Raw genomic sequence first — 14,930 nt, forward strand, 5'->3', positions numbered from 1 at the left:
TGTCAAAATTTGGGTAGAAGTAGTTACTAAATGGGAAGGAAATCCCCAAAACAAAAATCAACAAATGCTTTTCCAAAGGAAGGCATAAAAACAAGTTATAACAAAATAAGATGGCAGAATTAAGGCTAAACATAACTTTCATCAAAGTAAATGCAAAAGTGAGCTTTTTTATGTTATGTTAAAATCTCAGATTGTATTAAATTATATTTATAAGGTGTGAATTAACTAATGACTACCTAAGCAAGTTTATATATTTGTTCATTAGAATATACAGTCATCAAAACAGAAGGATTACATGTGTGTGCTGCAATTTCTGTATTCGTAGGAAAAACACTAACACTTTTGATACTTTTTCTCTCTGGAATGGAGCTAAGGGTTGAAAGAGAGATTTAGCCCCTTACATCCTTTTGCCAAACTCCCTAATACCTTTTAGCTCTTAATTCCCTTATCTGGGAGAGCATGGAGAGGACTAATAATTTTAGTATCATAATAATAGTAATAAATTTAGTATTTAATAAATAATACTAACAAATTTAGTATCACCTATTTGTTTTGAAAATTCTAAGTAGAAGAAATATATATACACATATACAATTTACATATATACATACATACACATGTATGTGTATATATATACATGTTATATATATGTATTGTTCTGTACTTTGACTTCTTTTTAATGTTTCTCCAATTTTCCCATTTTCTCCAATACATTTTTTCTTGACCCATCTGAATGGATGTTACAGACATTCTACCCTTTCTCCTTTAATACAACATGTATCCTTCATTAAGAACAAGCACACCATCTGGCCCGAGCACAGGAACCGTGCTCAGGAATTTAAGTTTGGTGCAGTCCTTTACAGCCCAATTTCATGTGCTGTTCATTGGTCATTTTTTTTCAGCTACAGAATCCAGTTGAGGATCCTTTTTTATTATTATTAAGGTGACTGTTAAATCTGGAGCAGCTCTTCAGCACTTCTGTCTTTTGTAATACTGATATATTTGAAGAATACATGCAGGAAGAGTGGAATATCCTCACTGTGAGTTGTTCTGGCAGATCCTCTCGGTCAGACATGGCTGTGCAGCGTGGGTAGGAATACTGGACGGCCCCTGACCCTTCACTGGTGATGTGAATTTTGACCACTAGGATAAGATGCCCAGTTTGCCACTGTATAGCTGTTTTCCTTTTGGTGGGTAACATGTTAATAATTCTATTCCTCATCAGATCTACCTGTCCTAGATTCAGCATCCTGTGGTGATTCTTGCCTGAATAAATTTTTACTAGAATGTTAACGAAATTGTGATTTTTTTTTCTAACTCCTCTACTCTTTGTCTAGTAGTTGTCATTCTCCTGTTGGGGTGAGGTTTCCCTTTATCAACGTTGTAGAATAAGTGCTTTCCTCCTGAACCATTTGAGATTTGTTATAGATGTGATGCCTCTTTACCCCACATGCTTAAATCTGTTTCCCAAGAACCAGGATGTTTTCTTACATAAGTGATACAATTATCAAACTCAGAAAACCAACATTAATATGATACAACTGTCTAAGCTCACCATATTTCATTAATTATTTTAATAATGACCTTTATGAGAAAATAAATCCAGCCTGGGATCCAGTACAGGATAACACATTCATTCTCACAACTCTAGTGTCCTTTAAGGAGGAACAGTTCTTCAATAGTCTTTCAAAACTGTCAAGGTCTTGAAACCCTAGGCCAGCTATTTTGTGGAGTGACCCCTGAATTTGGGTTTTCCTGATGTTCCTTCATGATGAGACTGATGAGCTTACGCCTTCTTAGCAGCAATACCACAGAAGTGACGCTGTGTCTGCAGTGCGTGGTGTCAGCTGTCCCATTACATGGATGCTAATTTTGAGCACTTGTTTTAGGTCATGTCTCCTAGATATCTCTGCCTCCTTTTAAAAAGAAAAAAAAAAAAACAAAAACAAAAACAAAAAACTATTTACGTGAAAGTTACTGAGAGGGAGAGGCAGATCTAACCTCTAGTACTCTCCTTAGGTGGCTGCAAAGGCTGGGGGCTGGGCCAGGCCACAGCCAGGAGCCAGGAGCTTCATGTGGATCTCCCACGTGGGTAGCAAGGGCCCAAACACTTGGGCCATCTTCAAATGCTTTTCTCAGGTCATTAGCCGGGGAACTGGGTTGGAAGTGAAGCAGCCAGGACACGAACTGGCACCCAAATGGGATGCTGGCATCACATATACGGCTTTACCAGCTACGCCACAACGCCAGCCCCAATTTCTCCACTTTAAATGTTTTGGGTTTTTTTTGTTTTGTTGTTTGTTTGGGGGGGGGGGGGGGCTAGCACTCGCATAGCAGGTAAAGCTGCTGCCTGCAGTGCCAGCATCCCATATGGGTGCTGGTTTTAAGTCCCGGCTGCTCCACTTCCATTCCAGCTCTCTGCTATGGCCTGGGAAAGCAGTAGAAGATGGCCCAAGTGCTTGAGCCCCTGCACCCGGGTGGGAGATCTGGAAGAAGCTCCTGGCTTCGGATCAGCACAGCTCCAGCAGATGCAGCTATTTGGGGAGTGAACCTGTGGATCGGAAGACCTCTCTCTCCCTGCCTCTGCCTCTCTATAACTCTGCCTTTCAAATAATAAAGCTTTAAAAAAATTTTTCCTGTTGAATTAATAAGCATCTGGTGTAGAGATACTTGAAACTGTATTCTGTTTCTCAACAATCCTTCACACACTAATTTTAGCATCCAGAGATGTTTCTTCACTGAATTAATTGTCACTCTGGTAGGTGCCAAATGTGATTTTTCACATTCTTTCTTTGTTTATTAGGGACCATTCTACGGTAAGGAAAATCTCTTTCTTATTTATATTAGCATTATTAAACCTGTGGATTCCTATATTTTTTAGTCTATTACTATCAGTTTTTATATCTAATTGTGTCAGATTTGAGTAGTGGGAGACCTTTCAAGCTGCTTATTCTTTGAGGAATTCTGTACTTTCCAGCATAGGATGTTTCAAGTTCATATTGATTTTTGTGGGATTTTTCCTCCCATCAAAGCCTTGGAATCAGCCATTTGTCCAGTGATGCTTAGTTTCTTTTAGTGGAGAATAAGAAATGAAGACCTGGAGGTGGGCATCTAGCACAGCCACTTGGGAGGCCAATATCAAGTGCCCTGGGCTTGGGTCCCTGCTCAGCTCTGCACTCCAGCTTCCTGCTAATGTATACCCTGGGAGGCAGCGGTGATGGCTCAAGTAACTGGGACCCAGCACCTACATTTGAGTTGGATAGAGCTCCAGGCTCCTGACTTCAGCCTTGACCTGCCATGGCTCATGTGGGTATTTGGAGAATGAACCAGTGGATGAAGGATTCTCCCTCTCTCTCTTTCTCTCTCTCTCTCTCTCTGTCTTACACGCATGCACGCACACGCATCTGTGTCTTCTGAATTGTCATTGCTTGTAGGCTCCTTGACTAGAAGGAGCTAGGGACTGTGAAGAGACACAGGTTTCACTGCTGTCTCCAGTTCCAGTCCAGCCTCACCATGTTCTTCCTTGCCTTTCCTCTTCCACAGTGAAAACCTTGGCTCCCAACATCACTGTAGTTACTCGTGGCAGAACTCTGAATCTTTTTTATATTGGACACATGTACCTTTTGTAATTAAAAGTGAAAACTCTGAGTGAGCCCCACAGGAGAATTACAGGAGAATGTCATTCATCAGTCAATGAGTACAGCAAAAAAAAGGCTTGGGAACTCCTGTACCACTTACCAAATAAATCTGACAAATGAGCAATGGGACTAGATACTTTTTCTAATTTAGTCAACATTTATTAGATTTCTAAATGGTTTTCATCCCTAAAAATTTTTGCACATAAGAATGTGATACACAACCCGTCAAGTTAGTGTAAAATTGTTAAAGTAAGGTGTAACAATAAGTACAGGAAAATATATTGAAAGGATATTTAAGTAGAGAATCAAAGCAGTGGTTTTAGGGCCAGGCATGGTGGCCCAGGGGTAACGCTGTTGCCAGAGTGCCAGCTACTTTGCTTCCCATCCAGCTCCCTGCTAACACGTGCAGGAAGGCAGCAATTGATGACCCGAGTGCTTGAGTTCCTGCCACACCTATGAGAGATTTGGGTGGAGTTCTGGTCTCCTGGCTTTGGCCTGGCCCAGCCCCAGCTGTTACGGGCATTCAGGGAGTGAACCAGCGTACAGATCTGTGTGTGTGTGTCTGTCAATCTGCCTTTCAAATAAATAAATACAACTCTTTAAATACAACAATATTTAAAAAAAGAAAAACCCAGAACCTCCTAGCACTAATTGTAGTGCCAGGAGACTGGAGATAAAAGGACAGATTTGCAAGCCCTCAGAGAAGGTTTGGCAGAACTCGGCAACTACATGTGGAGCAGATGAGGCCGTGATCTGTGGCAAGTCTGTTAGATGTGGTAGCAGCAGGTCCCTCCACCAGAGGGCAATGATGCTCTTTCTTAGTTATTAATTTGCCATCCTGCTAGAAGATTTGCACTTTGAACACTTTCAAGATCAAATGCTGGGACTTACGTTTCCCACATTGTAAGTAAAATAGAGAAAATTACCACACAACAATCAAAACTCTGGGAAACATTTATATGTGTGTGTGTGTGTAAACATTTATATATAGTAGATACATTATTTAATATCTATAATTAAACTGCCAGTGATAATCCTCACAGGCCAGAAAATACAAATTTTAGAGGGCAGGGTAGCTCACAGCCAGTGCTGAGCTCGGGAGTGTGTGATACTCCCTCAGCATGGAGAGCTTGTGCTTCAAAGGCCATCACATGCTCGGAAGACAGAAACAGACTGCGGCAGGTGAGAGGGTTACATCGCAGATGCACACAGAAAGCTGGGAGCCCTGCACACACCCATTTTAATGGGTTCACTGGGATACCCCCTCACATAGGCACAGAGAAGGATGGGATGCTTTCTTATCTTGGCCTAAGCCCTGCAGAGTGGCGGCAGGGTGAAAACCTCTTCTAAACATCAGTGCAAAGATCCAGAGATAGGAATTTAAAATAGATGAGACACGAGAGGTGAAGGGAAGAGGTCTGACATATATCCCACTCACCAAAAGAAGCTATTCTCTCTTTTGTCTACATTTAAACATTTTTTTGCAGTGAATTTTTTAAAAAGACTTCATTTTTATTTGAAAGGCAGAGTCATAGGGGTTGGGGGAGAGAGCAAGCCAGCTGTGCTTCCATCTGCTGATTCAATCCCCAAAGGGCCACAAAGGATAGGGCTGGGCTAGGCTGAAGCCAGGAGCCTGGAACTCCACATGGGTGGAAGGGGTCTAAGCATTTGGTCCATCTTCCACTGCCCTACCAGGTACATTAGCAGGGAGCTGGGTCAGAGGTGGAGCAGCCAGGACTGGAACTGGTACTCATATGAGATGCCAGTGTCACAGCAGAGGCTAAACCTGTTGTGCCCCCACAGTGAATATTTTAAAAAGTAAATGCAATAGGGCCTGGCACTGTGGCTCAGTGGGTTAACGCCCTGGCCTAAAGCACTGGCATCCAATATGGGCGCTGGTTCTAGTCCCGGCTGCTCCTCTTCCAATCCAGCTCACTCTCTGCTATGGCCTGGGAAAGCAGTAGAAGATGGCCCAAGTCCTTGGGCCCCTGCACACGCGTGGGAGACCCGGAAGAAGCTCCTGGCTCCTGGCTTCGGATTGGCGCAGTTCCGGCCTTTGTGGCCAATTGGGGAATGAACCATCAGATGGAAGACCTCTCTCTCTGCCTCTCCTTTCTCTGTGTAACTCGACTTTCAAATAAATAAATAAATCTTTTAAAAAAAATGCAATAGACATTTTTAGGCAATCAAATGAGTTTACAACCAACAGATACTCACTAAAAGACATTCCAAAAACACTTCAGTAAGATAGAAATGAGCTAAAAAATTTCTGAAATACAGCAAAGAATAGCAACTCCCAATACATGGTAAATATGTAGACCAACATCGATTACACACAATAATAATAATGAATGCATGGGGCTAATGAAGACTCATCTATAACCTAACAGAATACACTTGATCAGATTAAGTGTTCAAGAAGAAGAAGAGCAACAGGCTTTCAACTTGGTCAAGTTAAAAATGTAAATTAAGGGGCTGGCGCTGTGGCATAGCAGGTAAAGCTGCCTCCTGCAGCGCTGGCATCCCAGTTGGGCGCTGGTTCGGTTCGAGTCCCAGCTGATCTTTTTCCCATCCAGCTCTCTGCTAAGGCCTGGGAAAGCAGTAGAAGGTGGCCCAAGTCCTTGGCTCCTTCACCTGAGTGGGAGACTTGGAAGAAGCTCCTGGCTCTGGATCAGCCCAGCTCCGGCCGTGGTGGCCATTTGGGGCATGTACCAGCAGATGGGAGGTTTCTCTCTTGCACTCTGCCTCTTTGTAACTCTGCCTTTCTTTCTTTCTTTTTATTTTTTAAGATTTTATTTATTTTAGAGATAGAGTTACAGACAGTGAGGTGGAGAGACAGAGAAAAGTCTTCCTTCTGTTGGTTCACCCCCCGAAATGGCCGCTACAGCCGGCGCTGCGCCGATCTGAAGCCAGGAGCCAGGTGCTTCTTTCCAGTCTCCCATGCAGGTACAGGGGCCCAAGCATTTGGGCCATCTTCTACTGCTTTTCCAGGCCACAGCAGAGAGCTGGATTGGAAAAGGAACAGCCAGGACTAGAAGCGGCACCCATATGGGATGTCGGTGCCGCAGGTGGAGGATCAACCTATTGCACCACAGTGCTGGCCCCAACTCTGCCTTTCAAATGAATAAACAAATATTTTTAAATGCAGGTTAAAATATATTAAATTACAGTTATAGAATAAAAATAGAATGCAAAACTTCTAAACCAGAGGTACATGAAATGAGGTACTTCCAAAAGAAGTCAAGAAAGGGAAGGGAAAGAAACAAGAGTACAAGAAGGAACAGAGTCCCAGCTGCCCCACTTCTGATCCAGCTCCCTCCTTATGGCCTGGGAAAAGCAGCAGAGGATGGCTGAAGTGCTTGGGCCCCTGCCACCCAAGTGGAAGATGTGGTTGAAGTTCCTGGCTCCTGGCTTTGACCTGTCTTGGCCCTGGTCATTGGCAGTCAATTGGTGAGTGAACCAGTGGATGGAAGATCTCTGTCTCTCCTCTCTAACTCTGGCTTTTAAATAAATAAATATTTAAAAAGAAGAAACACAGTGAAATGGTGTAAGTAAATCCAAATACTTATCAATACAATCATTGTGAATATATTAAATTTTCCAGTTACAGTGGACAAATATTCCAGCCATCAACTACTACTGCATTTATAGGGGAAAGATCAGGAGAGTGTGTGGTGTGTGTGTCAGACAAACACTAACCAAAAGAAAATTTATGTGGTTATATTCATATAGAGAAAATACATCTTAAAAGTATTACTAGAAGTAAAGAAAATCATTACATACTGATAAATGGTTCAAGTCTACAAGAAGATGAAAAATTTTTAATTTATATGCTTCTAATAATATGTAGCTTCAAGATAATATATAAAGCAGAAATTGAAAAAGTGGAGGATTTTGCATGCTTCTTGCAGCAATTGATGGAAGAAGCCAAAAGATAAACATTTAATAAAATTTGAAGAATAAAATTATCAAGCTTAATCTAATGAACATATGTAAAACCTGGATCCAATACACATTCTTCTTAAGCATACAGGAAACAGATTTTTTTTTTTTAAGATTTATTTATTTATTTGAAAGAGTTACAAGGGAGAGGAGAGAGATCTTCCATCTGCTGTTTCACTGCAATGACCAGGGCTGGCCAGGCCGAAGCCAGGAGCCAGGCGTTCCCGGGTCTCCCACGGTGGTGCAGGGGCCCAAGGACTCAGGCTGCCTCCTGCTGTTTCCCAGCACATTAGCAAGGAGCTGGCTGGGAAGTAGAGCAGCCAAGACTGGAACCGGTGCCCATAGGGGACGCTGGCGCTGCAAATGGGAGCTTAACCCACTGCACCACAGCGCCAGCCCCAGGAAACTCTTTTTTAAAAAATTAATCATATACGAAGCCATAAGACTGGTCTCAACAATTTTTGGAAAATTTTTAATTTTTAAAATGTTCATTGTATGTGAAAAGCAGTGAAGCAGATATAGACGGAGATCTTTCATCAGCTGATTCACCTCCCAAATGCTCACATCAGCCAGGGCTGGGCCAGACTGAACCTGGAAGACCAGAACACAATCCGGGTCTCTCACACGGGTGGCAGGAACCCAAGTACTTGAGTCATCATCCGCTACCTCCCGGGATACACATGAGCAGAAAGCTGGATAGGAAGCCTGAACCTGAACCAGGCATTCCAGTGTGGGCGTGTGTGTCCCAAGCAGCCTCTTAACTGCTGGGCCAAATGCCTGTCCCCAGAAATTTTATTTTATTAGCAATAATTATACATGCTGTAGGCTACAGTGTGACGTTTCAATACACATACACAATAACAGGATACTCAACATTTCCCTTTCTTTGACATTACTTTATGATTGGAGTTTTTGAGTTCCCTGCTTCTTTTGCTCATAATATACACAATAGGTTATTGTGAACCAGTCATCCGATACACTAGGTGACACCAGGAACTTGTTCCTTCTCTCTAACTCTGACTCAGTACCCGTTATCTAAACTCCCTCTCTCCCATCCCCACCCTTTGCAGACTCCAGCAATCACTAGATTACTCAGATTGAGGGTTTTTAGCTTTCACATCTAAGTAAGAACATGCAGTAATTGTGTCTCTCTGTCTGGTTTACTTCACTTAACATCATGTCCTCCAGTCCTATCCATTTTGCTGCAGATGATGAAATTTCTTTTTTTTTGATTACCAAATGTCATTTTGTGTATATATAATACATCCATATCTCTTTAGCTGATGATGGACACCTTGGTTGACTCCATTTATTGGCTATTGTGAATAGTGTTGCAACAAGAAAACACAACACACTCAGTTAAGAAATGGGCAAAGAACTTGCACAGGCACTTCTCAAAGAAAGAAATACAAATGGCCAACAAATCTATGAAAAAATGCTCAAAATATCACTAGCCATTAGGGAGATGCAAATCAAAACCACAATGAGATACCACCTCATTAGAATGGCTATTATCAAAAAGAAAATTTTCACAAATTGATATCAGGAAAGCCAATCTCTAACCATATATATTTAGGTTTGAAATTAGTAGCAAAAAGATAACTCTTAAAAAACTATATATTTGTATATTTTAAAAATATTTTTCTAAATACCTAGTGAGTCAAAAAAAAAATCACAATGGAAATTAGGAGATACTGAAAATACTTTATCGGGCCCAGCGCCGTTGCTCAGTTGGCTAATCCTCCTCCTGCAGCACCGGCATCCCCTATGGGCGCCAGATTCTGTCCCAGTTGCTCCTCTTCCAGCTCTCTTCTGTGGCCCGGGAGGGCAGTGGAGGATGGCCCAAGTCCTTGGGCCCTGCACCCACATAGGAAACCAGGAAGAGGCACCTGGCTCCTGGCTTCGGATTGGCACAGCGTCGGCCGCAGCGGCCATTTGGGGGGTGAACCAATGGAAGGAAGACCTTTCTCTCTGTCTCTCTCTCTCACTGTCTGTAACTCTACCTGTCAAATAAATAAATAAAAAATCTTTAAAAAAAAGAAAAGAAAATACTTCATCAAAATTTATGGGATATAGTTAAATGGGATTTAGAGGGAAGTGTACACATTAAATGCTTATATAGAGAAAGAATAAAATCTGATAATTAATGACTCAAGAATCGAACTTAAGTTAGAAAAACAACAAACCCAAAGGGAATAGGAAGAAGAGATTACTAAAGAGAATGGATGAATTTTGTTTTGTGTAAAACAAAAGTTCAACAGAAGAAGTAGAACTCAATAGAGCAAAAAGCTCGTTCCTTGTGAAGAGTAATAAAATTCTGAAACTTCTAGCAAGACTGATTAAAAACAAAGTCAGGAAGAGTCAGTATTAGGAATAAACAATGGGACATAACTATAGATACAGCAGAGATCAAAGACACATGAGAATATTATAAACTATCTTACCCCAATCTATTCGAGAAATTAGATTAAATGGACAGTTTCCTAAAACAGTAGTGATTAAAATTGACCTGAGAATAAATAGAAAATTTTAAATTGAAATATCCTATAACCACTTAAGAAATTTTATCAGGGGGCTGGCATTGTGGCACAGTGGGTTAAGCCACCCCTTGCAACACCAGCATCCCATCAGAGCGCTGGCTTGAGTCCCCACTGATCTGCTTCCAATCCAGCTTGGATAAGGTATCCAAGTCACTTCTGTAAAAAGCTGTAAAATTTTACTGAACATGATAGAATTCAACAGGCTAGTCATAAAATTTATAGAGAAGGGCTAAAGGTGAAAAGACACTTTTAAAAAATAACAAGTCAGAGGGACTTGCTCTACCAAGTATCACTTATTTAAAGCTGGAACATTAAGACCCTGACACAAAGACAGGAACAGAAAGATCAGGAGTAGATGAATGCAAACATTAAAGGTGAGCTGTGCCACAGGCGGCTGTGCTGAGCACTGGGGAAATTCTTCAACAAAGTCTAACCGAATCACCGTCTCTTACTAATCCACACACAAAAAGCAAACTAGGGATTTAGATGTGAAAGGCAAGCACTTAGGGGACAAATCAGAATCAGGCTACCCATTTCAAATTTTACACAGCTCTTCTTGTAGTTTTCAACTTCGTTTTTGCTCTCACAGCTTTCACGTGAAATCCCACCCTCCTTCAGTTCCATTGACTCAAGAGTGTTCCTTGTGAGATTAGACTGTGCTGTGCTCTGTTACAGACAGCTAGGACTGAGAGGTGACCAGAGCGGCTCTCTGTCCTCATGGACATTCATTATAGTGGCTACTAACCAGAGCAGAGACATGGAGCTGAAACCCGAACAATCAGACAGAACTGGACATTTCAAGTTCTTAGGGAACTTGTCCCCGGGACAGCGTGAGAACCAGCTTCATGGAATGATGTGAAGTGTGTCTGCCTTGGGGCTGACAAACGCCCCTGCCTCCTTCATGTCCATTCTTCTCGTACTGCCTAGTCCCACCTCTGCTGAGCTAAGTGACATACTCCCTGCATGGTATTCTGTTTCACTGTCACCAGCTCTATCAATCAAGTACTTAACATTCATGAGCAGTTTTGGCATAAATTAGCACCCTGGCCAGAGTGTGGGAGGGGCAATCAGCCAGTAGTAGAGAGTAGGGAGGGACCCAGGAATTCACATGACTTTTATTCAACCAGTCTTTCTTTTTTTAATTTATTTATTTGGAAGGCAGAGTTACAGAGAGAGAGAAGCAGAAGTCTTCTATCCACTGGTTCACTCCCCAAATGGCCACAACCATCAGGACTAGGCTAGTCAAAGCAGGAGCCTGGAACTTCATGCAGGTCTCCCATGTGGCACTTGGATCAACTTCCACTGCTTCCCCAGGCCGTTAGCAGGGAGCTGGATCAAAAGTGGAGCAGCATCCCTATGGGATGCCGGCACTGCAGGTGGCAGCTTCAGCGGCTATGCCACAACGCCGGCCCCATCAACCAGTCTTTCTTAATTCAACATCCCTATTCTCCCAGCTCCTGTAGGTGCCATCCACTCCCGAGCCTTTTGAGCATTCTGAAAACTGCACGGAATATCTCCCTCAGTTTACTCACCATCAGTTCACACCGTGGCTCCCCGAGTCTGCTGAGTCTACTAGCGCTGGTCTCCCCGCTTTGCACTCTCTGAACTGTGGCTCCTTTTATATCTTCTTTCACTCCCTTTATCCTCAGGGTTTGTGCTACGCACCTCCCACCTCTCAGTATCTTTAACATAGAGTCAGTGGGGGCAATTGAGAAGGATCAACATTTGACACATCTCACCCAGCTAGCTTTTCTCAGAACCTATAATTTTGTCATATTTCTAATGGTCAGGAGACACTGACTGCTCCTTTGGAATGTGGCTCGTTGTGTGGAAAGGAACAGATAAAGCCTTTGTCCTCTTCCCATCCTTTCTCATGCTTTGCCCATGGACAATATTATAATTAGACTTTGGCACAGAGAGGAGATACTCTCATTGAAAAGTGGTGGGGACAAAATTAAGCAAAGGCACAGTGGTAGGAATGAAGAGAGACGGTAACAAAGGATATGGGAGATTAACCTGGTCGAAACTGAAGTTCACATGGAAGGGTCGTGGGAGACAGGAGTAAAATAGATGAGGTGGGACCAGATTGTGAAGGCTGAAACACCGCAGCGAAGGGCTGAGATTGGACCCAGGAGGCAACAGGAAAACATTAAGGATTTTTCTGACAAGTTATTTGATGAAAGCAGATTTTTTAAATTTTTAAATTTTTTTTTAAAGGTCTTCCTTTTCCTTTGGTTCACTCCCCAAATGGCTGCTACGGCTGTTGCGCTGCGGCCAGCGCAACGCACTGATCCGAAGCCAGGAGCCAGGCGCTTCCTCCCAGTCTCCCATGCGGGTGCAGGGTCCAAGTACTTGGGCCATCCTCCACCCCCTTTCCAGGGCCACAGCAGAGAGCTGGACTGGAAGAGGAGCAACCAGGACAGAATCCGGTGCCCCAACCAGGACTAGAACCCGGTGTGCCGGCACTGCAGGTGGAGGATTAGCCTATTGAGCCGAGGCGCTGGCCTGAAAGCAGATTAATGTTAAGAACCCTGACAGCAGGTGGTCAAGGACAGGGAGTGGGAGGAGGTGAAGAACCTTCTAGGAGACTGTGGCTGAAACCGCCAGGTAGCAAGCAGCAATGAAGTGTTAGACCACGGTGGGAGAGCTGAGCATGGGGACAGATCACTGACAAGGAAGGAAAAGTCATTGGCAAGGACATTTCTATGGGATTTGTTGTTTCCAGACAAGATCAAAGTTAAACAGATAACAGGCGAACCTACAGAACCTGTGTTCACGGATGTCAGATCTAAAACTCATTAAGTAAGGTGTTACATAGCAAGAACGTTTTTCTGGAATGCATATGGAGAAGTCAGCCGTTAGTTACCAGTTATTTGAGATAGCACAAGGAAACGGGAAGAGAGGCCTTTACAAATCCAGAGTGGTCTTGCTAGAATGGAAGGAGTCCTGAAGAATAGCTAGCCATCCTGGCCGTGGAGCTGAGGCGATAGGACCCTTCTGGCTGCCTCTCCTGCCACCAACCGCACCTTCCCTTCTGTCCTTCTGTTACAAGAACTGGGGCCCAGTTCCACCTTTCAAAATGGGCACATTACACACGACTGAGTGGCCCCCGGCTGCAGAGCGTCGGCTGGAGGAGAGGGTTGCACAGCAATGCCCGTTCAGCAGGGACCAGGAATATGGCAGGAAAACTAACCTACCCAGCCCCAAATGAAACACTTATGTCAGACAAGCTGGTATCAGGTACAGAATTCCCACGTCACCTCTTAAAGCTACCATCAAGGTCAAAGTGTCAGAAGCCACCAAGTGGCTTCACCTCAAACTGCCGACTCTCCCTGAATCCAGCATCAGGTCTGTTGCCTCCTGAGTCATTGGGCCTCTCTCTCTTTTTTTTTGACAGGCAGAGTGGACAGTGAGAGAAAGAGAGAGAGAGACAGAGAAAAAGGTCTTCCTTTTTCCATTGGTTAACCCCCCCAATGGCCACTACGGCCGGCGTGCTGCGCCAATCCGAAGCCAGGAGCTAGGTGCTTCCTCCTGGTCTCCCATGTGGGTACAGGGCCCAAGGACCTGGGCCATCCTCCACTGCCTTCCTGGGCCATAGCAGAGAGCTGGCCTGGAAGAGGAGCAACCAGGGCAGAACTGGCGCCCCAACCAGGACTAGAACCCCGGGTGCTGGCGCCGCAGGCGGAGGATTAGCCTAGTGAGCCACGGCACTGGCCTATTGGGCCTCTTTTAAAAAATTAATTGATTTATTTGAAAGTCAGAGTTACAGAGAGAGGGAAAGAGTGAGTGAGTGAGAGACAGAGAGAGAGGTATCTTCCATCTGCTGGTTCACTCCCCCAGTGCCTGAAACAGCCAGGGATGGACCAGACAAAAGCCAGTAGCCAGGAACTCCATCCAGTTCTCCCACGTGGGTGGCAGGGGCCCAAATACTTGGGCCATCCTCTTCTGTTTTCCCAGGCACATTAGCAGGGAGCTATATTGGAAGTGGAGCAGCCAGAACTCGAACCAGCATTCTGATATAGGATGCTGGCATCCTGGCAGCTTACCCCACTGCACTGCAATGCCAGTCCCCACCCCCCCAAACCTGGGCTCATTGATGGCACCAGCCAGTCCTCATCCAGGCTTCTTTATGTAATGTTTGTAAACAAAGGGCACAGCTGCGCCGCTGGAATGATGCACCCTCACCACACAGCCCCACAGAAATGAGTCTGCTGCGGAGCTCTGAGGAACTCAGAACTGACGGTTTCTCTACATCCATGCAGTTGTTCAAGATCAAGGGTCAGCAAATGATGGCCCACAGGCCATTTGCCTATTTTTGCATATAACGTGTTATCAGAACATAGCCACGGCCACTCATTACATATTGGATATGGCTGCTTTTGTGCACAGCAGCAGAGTTGCAAACCTAAAACATTGACTACTTGGCTCTTAAAAAAGAGCTTGCAGACCCTTGCTCTAGACAGTTCTAGAAATTCTCCAAGCGCTTGGAAAACCCTTGGCTTCATGTCAAAGATTAATGGTCGCCCAGTAGTGGTACAAGGTTTTCCTGGGCTATTTTTATTGTTTCTTAATTCCTTAATCATTTTACAGATTATATTTAGGACTAGAAGTCATCAGACATCTTTAGAGATTGTTTTACTGGCATAAGCAACAGCACATGTTACTCTACCTTCATGGACTAAAATATTAAGTGGCTTGATCTGGATGATTTTTTGCAGTTTAACACAAATATACTTAGTCTGTTCTGGTTATTTACTCAAGGATTACATTTTCTTGCTACATTCACTTGAGAATAATAGTCTATCATGGT

General features: G+C 43.7%; 1 protein-coding gene across 2 annotated transcripts in view; it reads right to left on the minus strand.

Annotated features, from left to right (window-relative positions):
• The window catches only part of PIGF (phosphatidylinositol glycan anchor biosynthesis class F), a 120,772-nt gene that overhangs the window by 45,700 nt on the left and 60,142 nt on the right, over positions 1–14,930 (minus strand). The gene's annotated exons all lie outside the window — the stretch shown is intronic.

The sequence above is a fragment of the Lepus europaeus genome, chromosome 13 (assembly GCF_033115175.1).
Source record: "Lepus europaeus isolate LE1 chromosome 13, mLepTim1.pri, whole genome shotgun sequence".
NCBI classification, from domain to species: Eukaryota; Metazoa; Chordata; class Mammalia; order Lagomorpha; family Leporidae; genus Lepus; species Lepus europaeus.